We start from the raw sequence: 18,265 nt of genomic DNA on the forward strand, positions 1-18,265 counted from the left end.
TATTTAGCTATAGAAAAGTTGAACCTAGGGTCATTCATTTGTTTTAATTTGCAAGTGTCTTTTAAAAAAGTGTCAAACATTGGGAGGTTGCCAAGTTATTACTTCAAGTAGCTCATAAATCCATATGGGCATCATATTGATTCCTATATTTGTTGTAGTGAAATCTATGTATTAAAAGGAATAAGATAGGGAAGCTGATCAAATGCTGAAGCCTTCTTTTCCTTCCATCAGGCTTTCAGTTCCCAAAAGCTACAACATAATAGTAGCTACTTCATTTGGCCACTCATTTTATTTAATAAATAAACAATCATTCCTTTTGCAGACTTAGGAAGGTCTTGCCCATGTCTATTGCTATGGTTTGAATACATGTAAAGGCTGTTGTAATTGCTAAAATATGAATTCATTTAATAGAAAAAGTATCAAAAGTATCAAAAGATACTTCTGTGAGTCTCTCACTAATGTATGTAAAGGGAAAAAATATGTCTCACATGTGACAAACGCCTTTCTGGTCTATTGAATTTTAATTAACTGGTCTCTACCAGTGATAAGAGAGTACAGTAAATGAAGGCTATGTGTGTTCATAACACCAGACATTTGAATATTTTGTAAAATTTAAAATAGTTGAAATCCTCAGTTATTGTTCAATTCAAGTATCTCATTTTATAGATGAGGAAACTGAGGCTCCAAGTTTCTTGTTCATAGTCAATCAGTAAATGGTTATTAAATGTCTATTATGTGTTAGGCACTATGCCAGCTGCTGGTAAGACAAAAAATGCTTGGTTTTTTGCTATACCAATGTCTGTTTTACTGAAATGTTTGCCATAGAATAAGGTTATATCAACACAAAATATCCCTGGCATAGTCTACAAAATGGTCTTTTCATTCAACAACTAAAAATTCAAAATGCATTTTTGTTTGCATTTATTCCTTTGGTATGACCCAATGTATTCCAAAGTTCTCTAGGATGGAATTTTGTACCTAGTAATTCCACAGAAGTGTGACATAATCCTTTCATCAGACCAGCCTAGTCCCCAAAATTTTTCACTATACTCAGATCATCTTTCATCAGTCATCTTTGCCACTGGACCATGCTCTGAAAGACTTTTTGTTAGTCATTTCAGTCATTTCCCACTCTTGTGACCCCCACCTGGGGTTTTCTAGACAAAGATAACTAGAATGATTTGCTATTTCCTTTTCGAGTTCATTTTTACAGCTGAGGAAACTGGGGCAAACAGGGTTAAATGATTTGCCCAGGGCCGCATGACTAGTAATTGTCTGAAGCCAGATTTGAACTTAGGAAAATGAGTCTTCCTGACTTCAGGTCTGGCACTTTATCCACAGAGCCACCTAAATTGCCCTCTAGATAATTTAATCCTTTCAGCTATGGAATTCCATCTGAGATCTTACAGTCCTGAGTACTAGGTACCCTGTGAGCTCTCTATATAAAGTCAGGTTGGCTGTAGTGCTTAGCTTTATTCCCTCTCCATCTCTTCAACTTCCTTGCCACCACAGCTGTATAGTCTGATTCCTTTCCCATTCTAGAAGCATAATCAAATCAATATTACCATCTCTCCTGGAAAGTTATCAGTCTTCTCCCTATTTGGAGCACCTCAGCATAACTTTCCAGACTAAAATACCCCTCCCTGAATAAGTTGCTTCACATAAAAGAGGCAAAAATATATTTTGCAGTAGAGTGTAATAGGGGTAAGATGAGGGGGAGTGAGTCCTACTCTCACTGGAAATGGTTCAGAGAGAAAATAAGACAGACTCAATGGGCATAGAAATCTATCTTACCCTAGAGGAAAGCAGGAGGGAAAAGGGATGGGAGAAAGTGGTAGGGAGGTGATAGAAGAGAGTAAAGATTGTGGGAGGGGGTAGTCAGATGCAAAACACTTTTGAGGAGAGACAGGGTGAAAGGAGGGAGGGAATAAAGGAGGGTGAAGAGACTAGTATGATTATGCTTTAAGCATAGGGAACTGAGTCAAATTTATAAATAATAAAAGCCATCCTCAATTGATAAATCCTATCTATTTGAATCATTTTTAAACTGTATTAACTCACTATTGAAAGGAGAAATGTGGGGTGGAACAATTCTGAGATACTACTTTATTCTTACTGGATTCACAAATAAAACAAAAAGAAACTGGCAAATGTTGGAAGGGATGAGATAAAAAGTCTGTAGAACAATCTGGAACCCTGCCCAAAGGGTTATAAAACCATGCCTACTTTGACCTAGCAATGCCACTACCAAGTAGATATTCCAAAAGAGATGAAAAACAGGAAGGAAAAAGATCTATATGTATAAGGATATTTATGGCTGATATTTATATATCCTGGTACATATAGGTCTTCCTTCTACTTTCTGGTGGTAATGAACTCCAGATTGAGAGAATGCCCATGATTACAATGAAATGCTTATTTGGTTATGGGAAATGATGAACAAGATGCTCTCACTAAAAAAAAAAAACTTATATGAGCAGATACAATGGGAAAAGTACTATATACAAAGTAATAGCCATGTGGTAGGATGATCATTTGTAAATGACCTACCTTTTCTCAGCAATGCTGTAACCCAAGACAACTCTGAAGGATTTGTGGTAAAGAATACTATCTGTAACAAAAACAGCTGATGGTATCTGAATACAGATGATAAAGACTTCTTTTATTTTCTTTAGATTTCTCTTTTCTTGGGGAGGATATTTATCTTTACTCTTACAACATGATTATTGTGGTAATGTTTTTCATGACTACAGATTTCTAACCTGTAACAAATAACTTGATTTCTCAGTGAGAGGGATTGGGGTGAGAGGAAGGGAGAGAATTCAGAATTCAGGGTATTAAAAGTGAATGGTGAAAATTGTTTTTGCATGTAACTGGGGAAAATAAAATAAAATTTAAATAAATAAATAAAGTATTCTTCCCCAGATACTGCTCTCCCCCTTTCTGTTATCTCCCCCTATTAAAAAGTGACTTCCTGGAGAGTAGAGAGTGTTTCACATTTCTGTTTGAATCCTCAGTGCTTGATGTAAGCCCTGATGAAATGCTTTTTAAAATTTATTTATATGAAATTTACTCATCCTTTCCATATAGTATTTCTGTTTACTTCCTCTTATAGTGATTCTTACACACATTTCAATGTCTTCAAAATACTTTCACATAAGCATATACTCTTTCTTGAACACATGCTAGGGAACTGTATGATATGATTACATTCCCCTATCTCTCGTGCCATGTGGAGGCGACCCTGATTTCTTAAGGGTTAGCATTCATGTAACTCTTTGAATATTATCTCCTTTGATGGCTACTTGACCTGTGAGATAGGCACTATTATTATCCCCATCTTACAGACGTGGAAACTGAAGCAGACTTACACAGCCTGTTAAATTGATCTTCCTGACTCCATGTCTTTCCAATGATTCTATTCTTTTCCACTGGAGATATACTTTCTAAGGTCAATAAAATGATCCATGTAGAAACATGAAAACCCAACTCTCAGAGCTATCCTACATTTCATAAACTGAACTCCAGTTATAGAAAAAATAAAACCTCATTGTCATGAAGACATTGCCCTAAGAACATGGATGTGATTTAAAATTCTGTTCTTTGTGAGAGCTCCTTTCCTTCCTATCTCCCTAGTCACTACCCTCTGCTTTGGTTCTCTGAGATCTGCCAAACTGCAATGCTTGTCCCCTACCAATGTCCATCTCCATATTTTCAGACCTTAGTATATTAAAATTTTGTACCTGCTATCTTTTAAGCTGCTGAAGCCTGAACTGAGACCAGCGAAAATTGCTCTCCTACTCATAGCAATAACAGTGCCTAAAAAAGGAGAGGAATTGGCACATTAGTTTGGAACTGAGTCCATACCCCATAGCACATGCTCCACAGGGCTCAAGAGTCAACTGTGGCAAAGGGAATCCAACCTTTCACAGTCTGGGCAACAAACTGAGAGTTGTCTTTTAAGTGTATGGAGTAAGATTCTGACTGAAATAGCTTTTTGCATTTTTATTTTTATTATTTTTTTGTAGCTGATATTACTTTGTGTTTATAGAGTGTCTTTCATCCCAAAGAAGCAAATCCAAAGGCACTTTACTGAATACACATTATAGTTTGCAATGGTGAACTTTATGGTTACCATGACAACCAGATTCTTAATCCCTCTTTTTGCTAACTCGTAACTTTTTCCCCAAATATCCTCCCTTTGAATTGAAGCTTTCTATTCTTGAACTCTTGCAAAAAAAAATGTCTTTTTAAAATTTCTTCACAATGTAAAAGGTTGAATTATTCCTTTTTGATAGCTTTTTGTTGTGGTGTGAGTTTTTGCTCTAATCCACATGGTCATATTTCATCTGGAAACTTCAGACTTATCTAAACCAAGATAAAAACCTATTATCTAGCCTTTTTTGAGCTGACAATTGAACTTGATATTTCATATATGTGTGTATGTATTTATATATGCATATAAACATATCTATTACATCCAATCCTTGAAAAGTTTCATTACCTCTTGGCCATATTAAGAGACAAAATAGGATGATCCCAGGACCAAGTCATCTGTTAGTAAAGTATATAGATGATGCAAGTCATCTGTTAGTAAAGTATATAGATGATGATGTAGTAACAGCTAACATTTAAATGGCATGATGATAATAATAGCTAGCATTTTATAGATATTGAAGGTTTGAAAAGCATTTCAAAAATATTCTCATTTTATCCTTACAACAGCCCTGGGAGGTGGGTGCTATTATCCCTCAGATGAGGAACTAAGGCAAACAGAGATTAAGTGACTCGCACAGGCATAAAGCTAGGAAATATCTGAAGTTGAATTTTAATTTCAGTCAGGGAATAAAGTTAAGCATGACCAGAGTCAGACTGACCTGATATAAAAAGGTCCTATGAGACACCCAGCAATAAGGACAGCTCTCTACCCATCAAGTCACTAATAGCAGAGACAGGAGCCCAAGGGGACTTTGGACTTGGAATTTAGTCTAACTGGAACTGATGTGAATCCAGCCCCCCCACCACTCCCATTCTCATAGTTGAAGTGGTAAAGGTGATAAAAAGGGAAGCAAATGAAGAAATTTAAAAATGAGGTCTAAAAATGTTTTTGCATGATTTTTTTAGGGTGGTATAGTTTGGAGTTTAAATATGATGAATTCACGAAAGCACCAGCTCTGACTAAAATTAGGGACAAAAAAGTTTAAGTTTTGTTGTGGTTAGCAGAAGCTAAGGGAGAGAAATAGTAAAGATAGGTGGTAGCTGCTGATCCCCTAAGGGGCTTAGCAGCAGCAGCATTAGCCTTTCGAGAGGATAAGGAATAAAGAAAGGTATAGGAGCATGAGGAAGACAAGCAACTCATCTGAGTCCAGGGTGAGCTTTAAAGGATATATGTAGATGGGAGAGCCCGTAGCTCAGAGAGGTAAAGAGGGATATGTTGATGAAGGACAGTAACTCAGACTTCAGGGATCCATTGTTTTCTTGCTAGGGGCATATCCTTGCCAGGGAGAGACAAGGTACTTTACCAAAAATTCATTGACCTCAGCTCCACATCTTGGACAATAGAATGGAAAAAGGGGCATATATAAGTGAGCAATCGTTAAATATAAGATACATGGTTTGGGCAGAGGAAACAGATTAATTATAAAACATATTTCTCCGTCCAATGTTTCATCTTCTCCAAAGGGAATGAAGATAAGTGTTCTATGTTCTTGCTGTATCTTTAGAGTAAATATGCCTTTGTGAAAAACCTGTTCTAAATGTTAAGTGGTTATGTGGAACGGGGATGCAGGAGAACCCAAAAATTTGGAGAATATCTTTGCTGGGGACTTGAGTCAGATATCTTCAGACCCCCAAGAGCTTGATAGAAAACCATGAGAGAGAAAAATGTAACATATTTGACTTTCAGTCCATGGGGAACCTGGGTAGATGTAAATTAAGAGTTTCACAAATTACTTTATCTTTTATTAATTGATCAAGATTTCTAAGTGGTTAAAGTGAAGAAAATTAATTGCTAACAGATCATCAAGCAAATTAGTATCAGTACTCATTCTGCTGTTTACCACCTATGTAGTTAGAGGCATTGTGGTAGAAATGAAAGAATATAAGTTTTTAAGTCAGAGAATCTGGGTTCAAATGCTGTTTCTGTCAATTACTCCATATGTGACCTTGGGCTTAACATCCTTTATAAAATGGGGGTGAGAGACTGAAGTAGATGACTTTTTACGCCTCTTCTAGTTCTAAGTCCATGATTTAGGGCAAGAACTTCACTATTCTGGGCCCTAGTTCCCTTATCAATGAAATGAAGAAGATAGTCTAAATGATCCCCAAGGTTCCTTTCAAGACTGAATGCCACAACCCATGAAGCAACTTCATAGTACTATAGTACTATACTATAGTATTGTAGTATCATATTAGCAATATGTATCTACTTGGCAGGAAATAATTTTTCCTGAGTAAAGACTTTCTCTGGCTGTGTGAGGTAAAAAGACTGCCTGTCCCAAATAGCAAGTGATCTGCCAACTATGGCTCCAGAGTTTAGATGAAGAGTTTGGAAAGGGCAGCTTTAATGTTTTCTAATCATCTCTTTATGTGACAACAAAGTGCCATTAACACAGCAGGCTCCAATAAAAGACTGTTTTAGATCAATAGGATATTAGAGCTAGAAGGAATCACTGACTGACGGACTATCTAAATATAAAAACAAAGGGAAAAAAACATTTATGGATGTTTAGGGAAATAGAAGCTGTAAACAAATATCAGAGAAGGTATGCTAACATCCAGTTTAAACAGGAGCATCTGTAGAATTGGGTTCAAAGGTTTTATGTGCAAGAGAGAACAAAGTAATCTTTTGGGAATAGTGAAACATCCACCTTCACCACTGTGGTTCATAGAAACTATGACGTGTCCAAGTTCACACAAGGCTTGATTCTGGTCTTCTGACTGTAGACCCTGGACCAGGACTCTCCACTCTGCCAATCTATGCCCAGAGGCATTATAATCTCCTTGTCCTACTTCTTCCTCTTTGCTCCTTTTCTGTTTCCTCCACTCACTCTTCATCTTCTTTCTGATTAGTAAGGTTCCATAAGGTTCTGCACTAGTCTTCTTGTGTGTGTGTATGTTTATCTTCTTTTTGGCATTCTCATTCATTTCATTTCCAACTGCTTCTAGGTACAAATCTTTATATATTTTCAATAATCTCTTTTTCTATGCTTGTAGAAAAGATGGGAGATATGAGTTTATAAGAGTATATTAAGAAGAATCAGAATTGGTCCAATAACCAGAATGAGAGTGGTTTTTAAATAGGTCAATAGCCATTTGATTGGAAGTGGAGTGGAGTGACTAGGCTGTTCAACATTTTTATTAATGAATTATCTAAAGACATAGATCATATGCTTGTTAAATATGCAATTGACAGAACTCGTAAGTGGGATTAGCTAAACTATCAGATGAGAGATTCAAGATCCAAAAAGGTTTTGTTAGACTAACATAATAGACCAAATCGAATAAGATAAAATTGACTAGGGATAAATGTAAAGTTATAACTTCAACTTCATAAGAATAAAGGCTGTGGGCAGTTATAATAGTTTCTATGAAAAAATATCTGGTGGATATTCTGAATAGAGGGTAAGCTTTTAAAGGAGTATCTCGGTAATTTGGGGTGCAGGTAGCTCAGAGAAGTAATGAGAGACATGTTGCTAAGGAACAATAACTCAAAGACTTAAAGAATTTTAGTCCCAAAAGTGACTAAAAGCTTAGTATGGACCAGCAGTGTCATGTGGCAATCAAAAATGTAAGTTGAACTAAGATGCATTATGGATAGAAAAGAATTTATAGTTCTCTTTTTTTGGTCAGGGAATATTTGAAGTACTATGTTCCCTTTAAGAAAAAAGCATACAATAGATTACGAAGGTAAGGGAAGGATGACCAAATGGTGAGAAGACTAAATAATATGCCCTGAAAGGATGGATTGAAGAATCTCTGAATATTTAGCATGAGGAAGAGAAAACCTGCCACAAAGCACTCCCACAAAGTCTTCTGGGATCTCTCATTTGGAAGAAAGATTGGACTTTCTGCTTAGCCCCAGAAGACAGAACTAAGAGCATTTGTTAGACTTTTTAGAAGGTTTTTTTCCCTTACATCAGTTGGAGCTGTTCCACAGCGGAGTAGGCTACCTCAGGAATTATTGAAGGAACTTAATTCATCCACATTCCCATATTTAATATTTGGGAATTTTCTTTGGTATTCTATTCTCCCCTACCTAACATAGTGAATCATTTGTTAAACCGTCTAACTGCTTCAACATTTTGCAAAGATAGAGCTCTGAGTCAATAAGAACATTTCAGATGTTACTACTTCAGATGCTTACTAGTTGTAGGATCTTGAACAAGTTGCCTAAGCACTTCAGTCTCAGTTTTCTCATCTGCAAAATAGACATAATGATAGTAGGGCTTCTGTGAGGATCATTGTAAAATGATTTTTAAGCTAAAACTTATTTATAAATGATTTGTAAAATAAAAAATTCAAGTGTTTTACATGCTTTAAATGGCTATATAATTTTATGTAGTATTACTATTATTCCCTTCTATTCTTGCTATCACCTCCCTACTATAGGTTCCTATTACCAATCACCTAGACTATTTCCAGTAACTTCTAATAAGCCTTCTCCCCTCCATCCAGTCTCTTCAACAAAATACTCTCCCTCCCTTTGCCAAAACAAATTCCTTTATGTATTCATCTAGTCTTATCATTTCCCTTCTCAACAATTTTTAGTTGCTTTTCTGGTAAAGTTCAAACTCTTTTGCCTGGCATTCAAGGCTGTCTGCCATCTGATATCCCACTGTCTTTCAGTCTTATCCCTTCTGTATACTTGCTCCAGACAAAATAAGCTACTCCTGCCACTTCCACACCTTTTCCTAGCCCTCTCCTGTTCCCTGTTCCTAAAATGTCTTATTCCCTTGTGAATTTCTCCATATCTTTTCAAGCTCAATTTATATTTCCCCTCTACCAAGAATTTTTTCCTCATCTTTCTCCTTCCCAATTAGTGATCAGTCTTTCTTTAGACTTCGGGTAATATATTATTTTATAGAGCTAGGTGTCTCAGTGGATAGACTCATATTTCTGAGTTCAAATTCAACCTCAGACTCTTTCTAGCTGTGTGACTGGGCAAGTCATTAATTCTGTTTGCTTCAGTTTCTCTATCTATAAAATTATCTGAAGAAGGAAATGATAAATTGCTCTAGTGTCTTTGCCAAGAAAACCCTAAATGGGGTCACAAAGAATTGGATGCTACTAAAACAACTGAGCAATAATGTCTGATTAGAACATCAAATATAATATTTATATAGAAGCACTTCCTTATATGAAGACTTTTCTGATCCTGTCTGTGCTGTTGTCCTCTCCCAAATCATTTTAATCTCTTCTGAACCTACAGATATATGTACATGCTATTTTCCTTCCTAGCATTTATATAATAAGGTTTGCAAAGCACTGTGCATATTCCTTCTCCTTTGATCCTCACAAAGAGCCTGTCAGGTTTGTGCTTTAAGCTCTTTCTCATAGATAATACAACTGAGTCTAAGAGATTTTATGACTTTCCCAGGGTCACAGCTTATGTGTAATAAAGGGGAATTTGAACTTAGGTCTTCCTGAATCCAAGTTCTGTAGAGTTATCCACTGTGCCACCTGGCTATCTGGAATATTAGCTCCTTGAGGAGAATGTTTTTATTTATCTTTTTATCTTGTGCATAGTAGGGAGCCTAACACACGCTAGATGTGTAATTAGTGCTTCTTGATTGATTTTGTTTGTATCTCATCCTTTTCCTTCCTATAACTTAGTTTCATAGGGAATCCTGTCTTAATTTTTTTTCCTCTTCCTCTTCCAGTTCTGTACACAAAAATTCTTAACAAATATTTATTGAAGGAATGAATGAATTCAGTATGGGTCACATTGATTTTAAGGTGTTGGAAAGGGCAATTGAATGGAGGTTTTCAACATGCAAATGGAAACAACTTGATTCTTTCTTCAGCTGAGACTATTACAGCTGTTTGAAATATTTTCCTTACAACCCTCCATTATATCATTTTATCCTTTTCCTCATTCACCCAATTTCTACACATTTTAATCCTACTTATCCTTCAAGGCTCATTTAAAATGTTTTTTTCTCTCCATGCACCCTTCTCTGTCTTCATGCCCTCTAGTCCCATCTCCTATTGCTATAAGAGAAAAAAAATTAAGACAGGATCCCCTATGAGTACCAGAAATGTTCTTTTCCCTCCTCTGAACTCCCACAGAAGTATACCTGTCCTTGGTCACTTTTCATTATCTATGTAATAGCTTTTTTTTCAACTGTTTTCTGATCACTTTTATTTGATTACAAGCTCCTGAAGAGAAAGAATGATGTTTCATTCTTCTTTGTATTTTTCCTAGGATTGAGCACATAGTGTTCCATAAACAAGTACTGAATATGGAAAATTTTCTATATCAAATGATACTGAAGAATCTGCAATAGTATATTCCACTTGGGGACATTCTGTTTTCCTAAGTACAACATTTTCCACATAATAGCAGCATTCTGACTTCCAGTGTGATGGAGAATGAATGATGTATAGTGCAAGAGAGTGACTTACTCTCCGAGTATTTAGCAATACAAGTGGAAAGAAAAAAAAGATCACACTGAAATTCACAAGGTTCTCACTTGGTGAGAAATTTTTATTAAGAATAGCAATATGCGAATGAGGAGTAAGAGAGGAAGCATATGGTCAATCAATACAGTCAAAAAGATAAAAAAAAGGAAAGTATAGGAAACTCAAACTGAGAAGCAAGAGGTAGAATCTTTTATTTTTCAATTGAAATTTTATTTTATTTTTCCATTTACATGCAAAGGTAGTTTCCAGCATTCATTCATTTGCAAATTTATGAGTTCCACATTTTTCTCCCTCCCCCTTCCCCATCAAGGCAAACAATCTGGTAAAAGTTGTACATATATAATTGTGTTTAACATATATCCATATTAGTCATGTTGTGAAAAGGGAATTAGAACTGAAGGAAAGGGAAAAACATGAGGAAAAAAAAGAAAAAACATAAAAGAAGTTTTTAAAAAGTGAACATAGTATGCTCTTTGCTCTGCATTCAGACTCCATAGTTTTTTTCCTCTGGATGTGTATGACATTGTCCATAGTAGATCTCTCAGGATTGTCCTTGATCTCTGAACTGCTGAGAAGAGTCAGCATAACATGAAGAAAGTGTTTAGTAGATTCAGAGGATCTAAATTTAAATCTTAACTTTGCTAGTCACTACTTGTACTTTGGCCAAGTAACTTAAACTTGGGGGTTGGACTAGAAAGCCTCTGAGATGCCTTTCAGCTGTTTGTCATTAGCCTGTGAAATCTCATTCCACCAATGATTGATGTTTGTCTTCATTCTTGAAGAAGACCATGACATCAGCCAGGTGATGCCATGACAAGCACATGAATTAGATTTGAGTGAGGTCGATGCTGGGCTAAGTCACCAGCCTCACTTTTCTCCTCCAAAGTCATCTGGGTCCAGTGACCAAATATGGACCAGGATGACTGGAGATGACTCTGGAAGTGAGGTAATCACGGTTAAGTAACTTCCCAAGGTCATAAAGCTAGTGACAGTTGTCTGAGTCTGGATTGGAACTCCCATCATCCTAACTCCAAGGCCAATGCTCTATCTACATCACCATTAATCTCTGTTTGAATGAAGAATTGTAATTGAAAGAACTTTGTGACCATAGAGATTAGGAAAAAACCCAGAATCATCAAAGATACCTCATGAAAGCTGTGAAAATCCATCCTCATACTATAGTAATGCAATATACTGCCAGAGTGGAGAGTTTCCCCAACTTCCTTCAAGTCCCAGCTAAAAATTTCATCTTCAGGAAGCCTTTGCCAATCCCACTTAATATTAGAGTATATCCTCTCTTGATTATTTTTAATTTATTCTGTCTCTATCTTGTTTGTCCATGTATGCTTCTTAAGGGTAAGAACTACTTCTTATAATTTTATATTTATATAAATTTATAATTTTTGTACATTTATATATATATATATATTTCATATATAGAGAGAGGTTTTTATGACTAAATGTATAATTATTGATTGATCAAATAACCCCCCAGATGCCCAGAGTTAGGGTTTTTCATTTGGTCCTCCTTCCTCGGATCCCACTTTATAAAAATATTAAAGAAGGAAAAGATTTTGTGAATGTCATATATGTGAGGCTTAAAAAACCAACTCCCCCCCCCCTTCATTGCTCTTCACATTACTTAGTATATAGTCTCACAGGACTCAAAGACCATCTCGAGATTATTCATTTCTTCACCTGTCCATAAAAGCTATACTTACATCATCCACAACACAGGATTTATAACTTGGATTAGGCAAGATACTGTAGTTTCCTTTAAAAGGCCACAAACAATGCCCCTTGGGAACTAGCACAGCTTTGTTACAGCCTCACCTCACAGCACTGGGTGACTTTGAACCATGTGTTTCTCCTGCTAGTTTCAGAACAACTCAGGTCACAGATAACATCAGCTCACAATGGGTTCTGGCTGTGACAGCAATCTGTTTTAGTAACTGAGTCAACCTTAGGCGGTGTGCCATTTGCTGGCTCATGTCGTTTGTGAAGGTATTATTTTCCCGGCCCTGGACCCAGAACATCGGGGCTTAGATTTACAAAGGCAAAGAGACGATCCGAAATGAGGAGAGTGGAGCATTTTCTGCCCTGGCATCACAGAAGAAGACAGGTATTCTAGCAGCTTGGAACAGAGTTGATGATAGACAATTTCTCTTTCACAGCATTTGGGTTCTTTAGGATACTAGGAGCAATGTCTTTTAGTGTGGTCTGATGGAATTATCATATCATTCTTGAGATATTTATCTAGGGTCATTTGGACTATTGCCAGCAGTGCTTATTGGTTATAACTGATCTTGAGCTGTTTAATAGCACTAAGATTATTCAACAAAAGATGCAATTTACCTATATGCACAGAATTTAAAGGACAGAGCAAAACTGACCTAAAGGAGGAAAAAAAAACTGGGGGGGGGGGGGCAGTGGAGAGCAGAAAGCATTAAGGATTTTCCTAAGATTTATCTCTCTGTTCCTTCCAGCCCTAAATCCGGCTCCCTAATCTCAATTTCTTCCTCTTGAGAGGCCTTTCCCCCTCAGAAATCATCATTTTAAAAACTATCTTGTAATCATTTCCTCCTGTCTTATTTTCTTACTCCTTTTTTCATATTGTTTTCTCCTGATTTCAATGGAAATTGGTGCCATGTGGAATATTTTACCAAAGGCATAACCTAATAACTCCTCTCTGCCCTATGATGAGAGGAACCTTCTGGAGATAGGCAAGATAAGGTAACGAGTGGGCTTGGAAAGTGTGAAAAGGATCGTGAACATATTCTACTGGCAGGTGAGCTTTTTGATAAAGGATCCAATAAAGGATCCAACATATTTTATTGACTCTCTTAACTTTGTCCCTGTGATAACTTTGCCTTCTTCTCTCTGCCACAATGTTTGCCATTCTTTTCACTTTATATAGCTTATTATTATTATTATTATTATTATTATTATTATTATTAGTCATAGATTTAAACACCGTTCTGGCAAAAATAATAGCTGCTGTGGATTTTAAAAAGGAATAAATTATATGGATCATTATTGGGGTTTTTCTGATAACTTAGGGAAGACAAACTATCCTTGAAAGGAAAATATAAATTATATAACTATAAAATAAATAATCTGAATAATAAATATATGATATGACATGGCATGGCATGATATGATATAAGTAATAATATAAATAATCCACTTCTATGTTGAAATGCAACAGTCACACAGTAAGAGTCAGGGATTCCTGTAACAGCACTGAGTATTTTAATTTTTTTAAAATATAGTTACTTCCATTCAAGTGCTAACCCTGGATTTAAATCAAGCCTGTTTCAGGAAATATGAACATAGCTTTTATAGTGTATGAAGATGAATTTACCAAGTTATATTTCATATATAACATATAATTTTCATATAGCAACTTGAGAAAGTAGCATTTCATAGTCCAGACTTTTTTCCCCACATGCACAGGAAATGCAAATGTCCATAGGATTGAGAACACTTTTAATATTACAAAGGAGCTTAATTGAATCCCAAAGCAGTTTCCTTTGTTTTCTTTTCTAACAGTAACCCTTTGTGTTTGGTTGTTTAAATAAGACTTATTAAAAAAATAGATTCAAGAATCTCCAGGTAGGTTGTAATAGACAATAATCCCCATATGAAAATTCATACTGCTTCTCTAATATATTTAATATAAGACTCTATGATTTGTGAGGAACCATTAGACCCCACTGTCAATAAGAGAGACTCAGAGGAGTTAAGTATACCATGACTAGAGCAGCCAAAAGCTTCTGTAAGCAATTTAGATGTGAAACTATCAATTAAACTTAACACATTTTCAGTTTAATGTTAACTTGTTAATAATTCACATAATGAAGCCTCCCCACCTAGGCTGTGAAACAATAGAATGTAATAACTTTGCATTTTTTATGGTCCATTTTGCCTATTTAAAAAAAAAACACACACACACAGTCTAAAGACTTCGTAATGTGCTATTCTGCTCATTCCCTCTAATTATTGCATATTACTTATTTTAGTATGGTTAAATCAACTGGGGAATTTCACTTGTTGTGTCTTGACTTTCCAAGAAAGTCTCAATAGAAAGTAAGTTCCCAGGGAGCAAAGGGACGGGTTCATTTTTTGTCATTGTATTCCCAGCTCATGTTACAAAGCCAGCTACATTGTAAGGTACTCAATTTAAGTTTGCTGATCAATGCCCCCCTAAGGACAGATTGGGATACAGAATCTCTTTCCCAGTTCAATCTAAGGTTAGAGAGCTCCACACAAGAAACCAATGAGGAACAAGAGAACAATTACTTCCACCTTCTTCCCCCCACCCCAGCATCCTCTTTATCCTACCTTTTCAGAGCTCTGAGCTGCAATCACAGCCAGTGTTTGGGTATCTACTGTCTGCTGTGCTGCAGCATTCCCAAGATGCCAGCTGGGAAACATTGTAATAAAATAATTCAAGGTCTTGAAGAGCCATAGGTTATATGAGGAGGGAAAAAGCCATAAGAAACCTTAAAAAAAAGCCATAAGAAGCTTAAGAGCTATGGCCTCAGCACAGCTGTGGAGATGCAATTGTGAATTTTTATCCTATAATATATTAAAGGTATATGATAGGTTTTCCAGTAATCATATGCAAATCCTTGCCTAACAATTTGCTAAGCTCTGTTTTTTCTGTTCTCTTAACATTCAAATCAAACTGTGATTGTGTTTACTTGGGAGTTAAAAGGTTCCTAAATACTGATTAATAATTCCAATATAAATTCATGTTTATTTCTATCATTTTAGGTTTAAATACAATTTGAGGTATTTTCATGAATGTGATGACAAGATGTATTGTATTTTATTTTATAATCTGTGTTAAAGGAGGATAATAATACAAGACACAGTGAATCCTGGATGCGATAGCATTTGTGACTTTGGGCAAATAACTTCACTCCTATATAACCTCATTTTTGTTTTGTCTGTCAAAAGAGGGTTGGAATAAAACTTCAGTATGCCTTCCAACACTATGTATATCATAAGTTTCTCAAATTTTAATTACTCATTCCCATATTTGGGAACTCTAAAGCTATCAGATCCAAACCATACCTTGACAAGAAAACTCTTTTTTGTTTTGTTTTGTTTTTTTGTTTTTGCAAGGCAATGGGGTTAAGGGAACACAGCTAGGTAATTATTAAGTGTCTGAAGCCGGATTTTAAACTCAGGTACTCCTGACTATCCACTATGCCACCTAGCTGCCCCTAATAAGAAAACTCTTATCCAGCTTGAAGACCTTTAGTTGGGAAGAGGGGAGAGGCTACTATCTCCCAAAACTACCTTGCTTATTCATTCCTGAGAAAAAGATATTTTGTAAAAAAGTGGAATGTTTTTTGACTGAGGAGGATTTCAGCTACCTAATATGTTCAGAATATCTAATTATGGTGATCATGATTATGTTTATTAGGTGTTAATGTTAGTTATTTGGGGAAATTCTTTTTAAATTATTCCCCCCTAATTATTTTATTTTTCCAGAGAAAATATTGGGGTAGGAGTCCTCTTAACTTTTTTTCCTTCCTAGCTTATTTACTGACTAAAAGAGCTTTATAAATCTGTCATAACCTATAATGTATATATAAATATTTGATTTGTGGGAAGTAATTTTATTTTAAAATACTGATGAGGGTAAAGATATAAAATCATTTGGAATGATTTTAATACTTTGGAGCTATGACCCCATTGATGTGATTATTTCTTCTAGTGTTGGTATTTCCTCATAACCCCTCAAAATCTATTCATTCTTTGTGAATCTTATCTGTGTCTTTTCATAAAACTGCCATTGACCTAGTAGGCTCTACCCAGTATTTCTTGTATAAATCATAATGTTGTATGGTTGCCAGTGGAACTCTTTGGATATCCATCCCTGGACCTGGGAATACCCTTGTTTCAACTTCTTCTGCACTGTCATGCATTCATAAAACAAGATCTCCTATTCACAGTCACCATGTACCTCTCTGTCTTTGACCTCAACTTTCATTATTTGGAGAGTGTTATTCCATGAATCACAAATATATATATCACCAGAAGAATAATGATGGTCAAATGATGGGTCTCTCTAAGAGTCTTGGTAACAGGAAACCACTTAATCATATTATGATTATGATATCAAGAATATCCTCATTTAGATTGCATATGTTTATGCTGGGCCTTCATTTTACATTAGAAAAAAGTTTTTAAAAATTGATACTTAGGATCACAGGACTAGAAGGATAACCTAAGGGAGGCAATTTTATTTGAGAATCAAGAGAAGAAAGATTATCAGATTTTTGGCAACTCACTTAACTGATGTGTTTCTCTATTTCTCCATTGATTTAAAATGGAGTTAACTCCTCTAGTTCTGACTTTACAAGATACTAAGGGTCATGATAGAACATCTAAATGTACGTTAAAAAGAAATATATTCTTTCTAGGAACTCCACCTTTCTCTGGACGGGACTGTATATAAACCATCTGAGAAATTCAATGAAATATTTAGTCCTCATTATTTGCCTGGTGCTCAAAATACAAAAGATGGAGGAGATAAACTCTGCCTTCAAGGAACTGATAGTACAGTATTTCCTCCAGTTTTTTCTCCAGTATATACACTTGAATACATACTTAGACTGTGTTTAATGTTTGAGAATAGTTCCCTGGATAAGTTCTTGTTTCTCATTTCTGTGTTTCCTGCCACTATTTGTTCTGAGTTCCAATAAGCACCTTCATTGCTGATGAGTGAAAGCAAATGAGATAATATTTATTAAAAAAATAACAATATCTGGCATGTAGTAGGCACCATATAAATGCTTACTTACTCTTCTGTTCCCTTCTCCTGGGCAATGAATTCTTCTTCAGTGAATGAGGTTATAGTGAAGATCTAGTATTTCCTCCTAAGGAGACTATAAATATTCATTTGGTACAATGACATGTTCATTTTGGAATACTGTTACAAAAAAATTTGCAAAATCACTAAGTTGTGAAATATAATGCTTTCAGTAGGAAAATATTAGAAAGCATACTGACTGAGAAAGGGTAAGTTAGAATTTCAGATCTTAGCAAGAAAATTTTATAAGAGAAAATTTTACCAAGAATCCTTGTAAGTATCCCATTGAAAATTGAAAAATAATTATTTTGCCTCCATAAGTCATCATTTGTAATTCATTTGTAATGTCAAAGAAGAGAAGAATAGAGATAATTTGGAGAGGAAATTGTGGTAGTCAAACATTTGTGTGTTATTGAGCAGATCTCAGACAATAGTCCTCCTCCAAGGATATTTCTGATTCAATTTTTAATTTTTATCTTTGATGGTATCTGTTTGATGAACACCAAATTGAATTTCTCTTGATAATTTGATGTGGTTTGAAGTTGCACAAAGGAGAGAAATTGATATATTAAAGGGTGGGGAGAGAGAACAACAGTTGACTTAGCATTGATATTGCTGAAGGAGTTAACATCACAGTAAAGTGCTACACATTTACTGGTAAGAGAGTTGTAGAAGGCCTATCCTATTCTCCTCACTGCCCAAATTCTGTCATCTATTTTGTTTAATCAGTCTGTGTTAGAACCATGCTACCTTCCATAATTGCGTGGTACTTTTTCTCCAACTGAATTTGGT

The 18,265-nt window shown here is 35.6% G+C and overlaps 1 protein-coding gene across 5 annotated transcripts in view; it reads left to right on the top strand.

Moving 5' to 3' along the window:
• The window catches only part of ZNF385B (zinc finger protein 385B), a 483,339-nt gene that overhangs the window by 304,563 nt on the left and 160,511 nt on the right, over positions 1–18,265 (top strand). The gene's annotated exons all lie outside the window — the stretch shown is intronic.

Source organism: Macrotis lagotis, chromosome 1 (assembly GCF_037893015.1).
Source record: "Macrotis lagotis isolate mMagLag1 chromosome 1, bilby.v1.9.chrom.fasta, whole genome shotgun sequence".
NCBI classification, from domain to species: domain Eukaryota; kingdom Metazoa; phylum Chordata; class Mammalia; order Peramelemorphia; family Peramelidae; genus Macrotis; species Macrotis lagotis.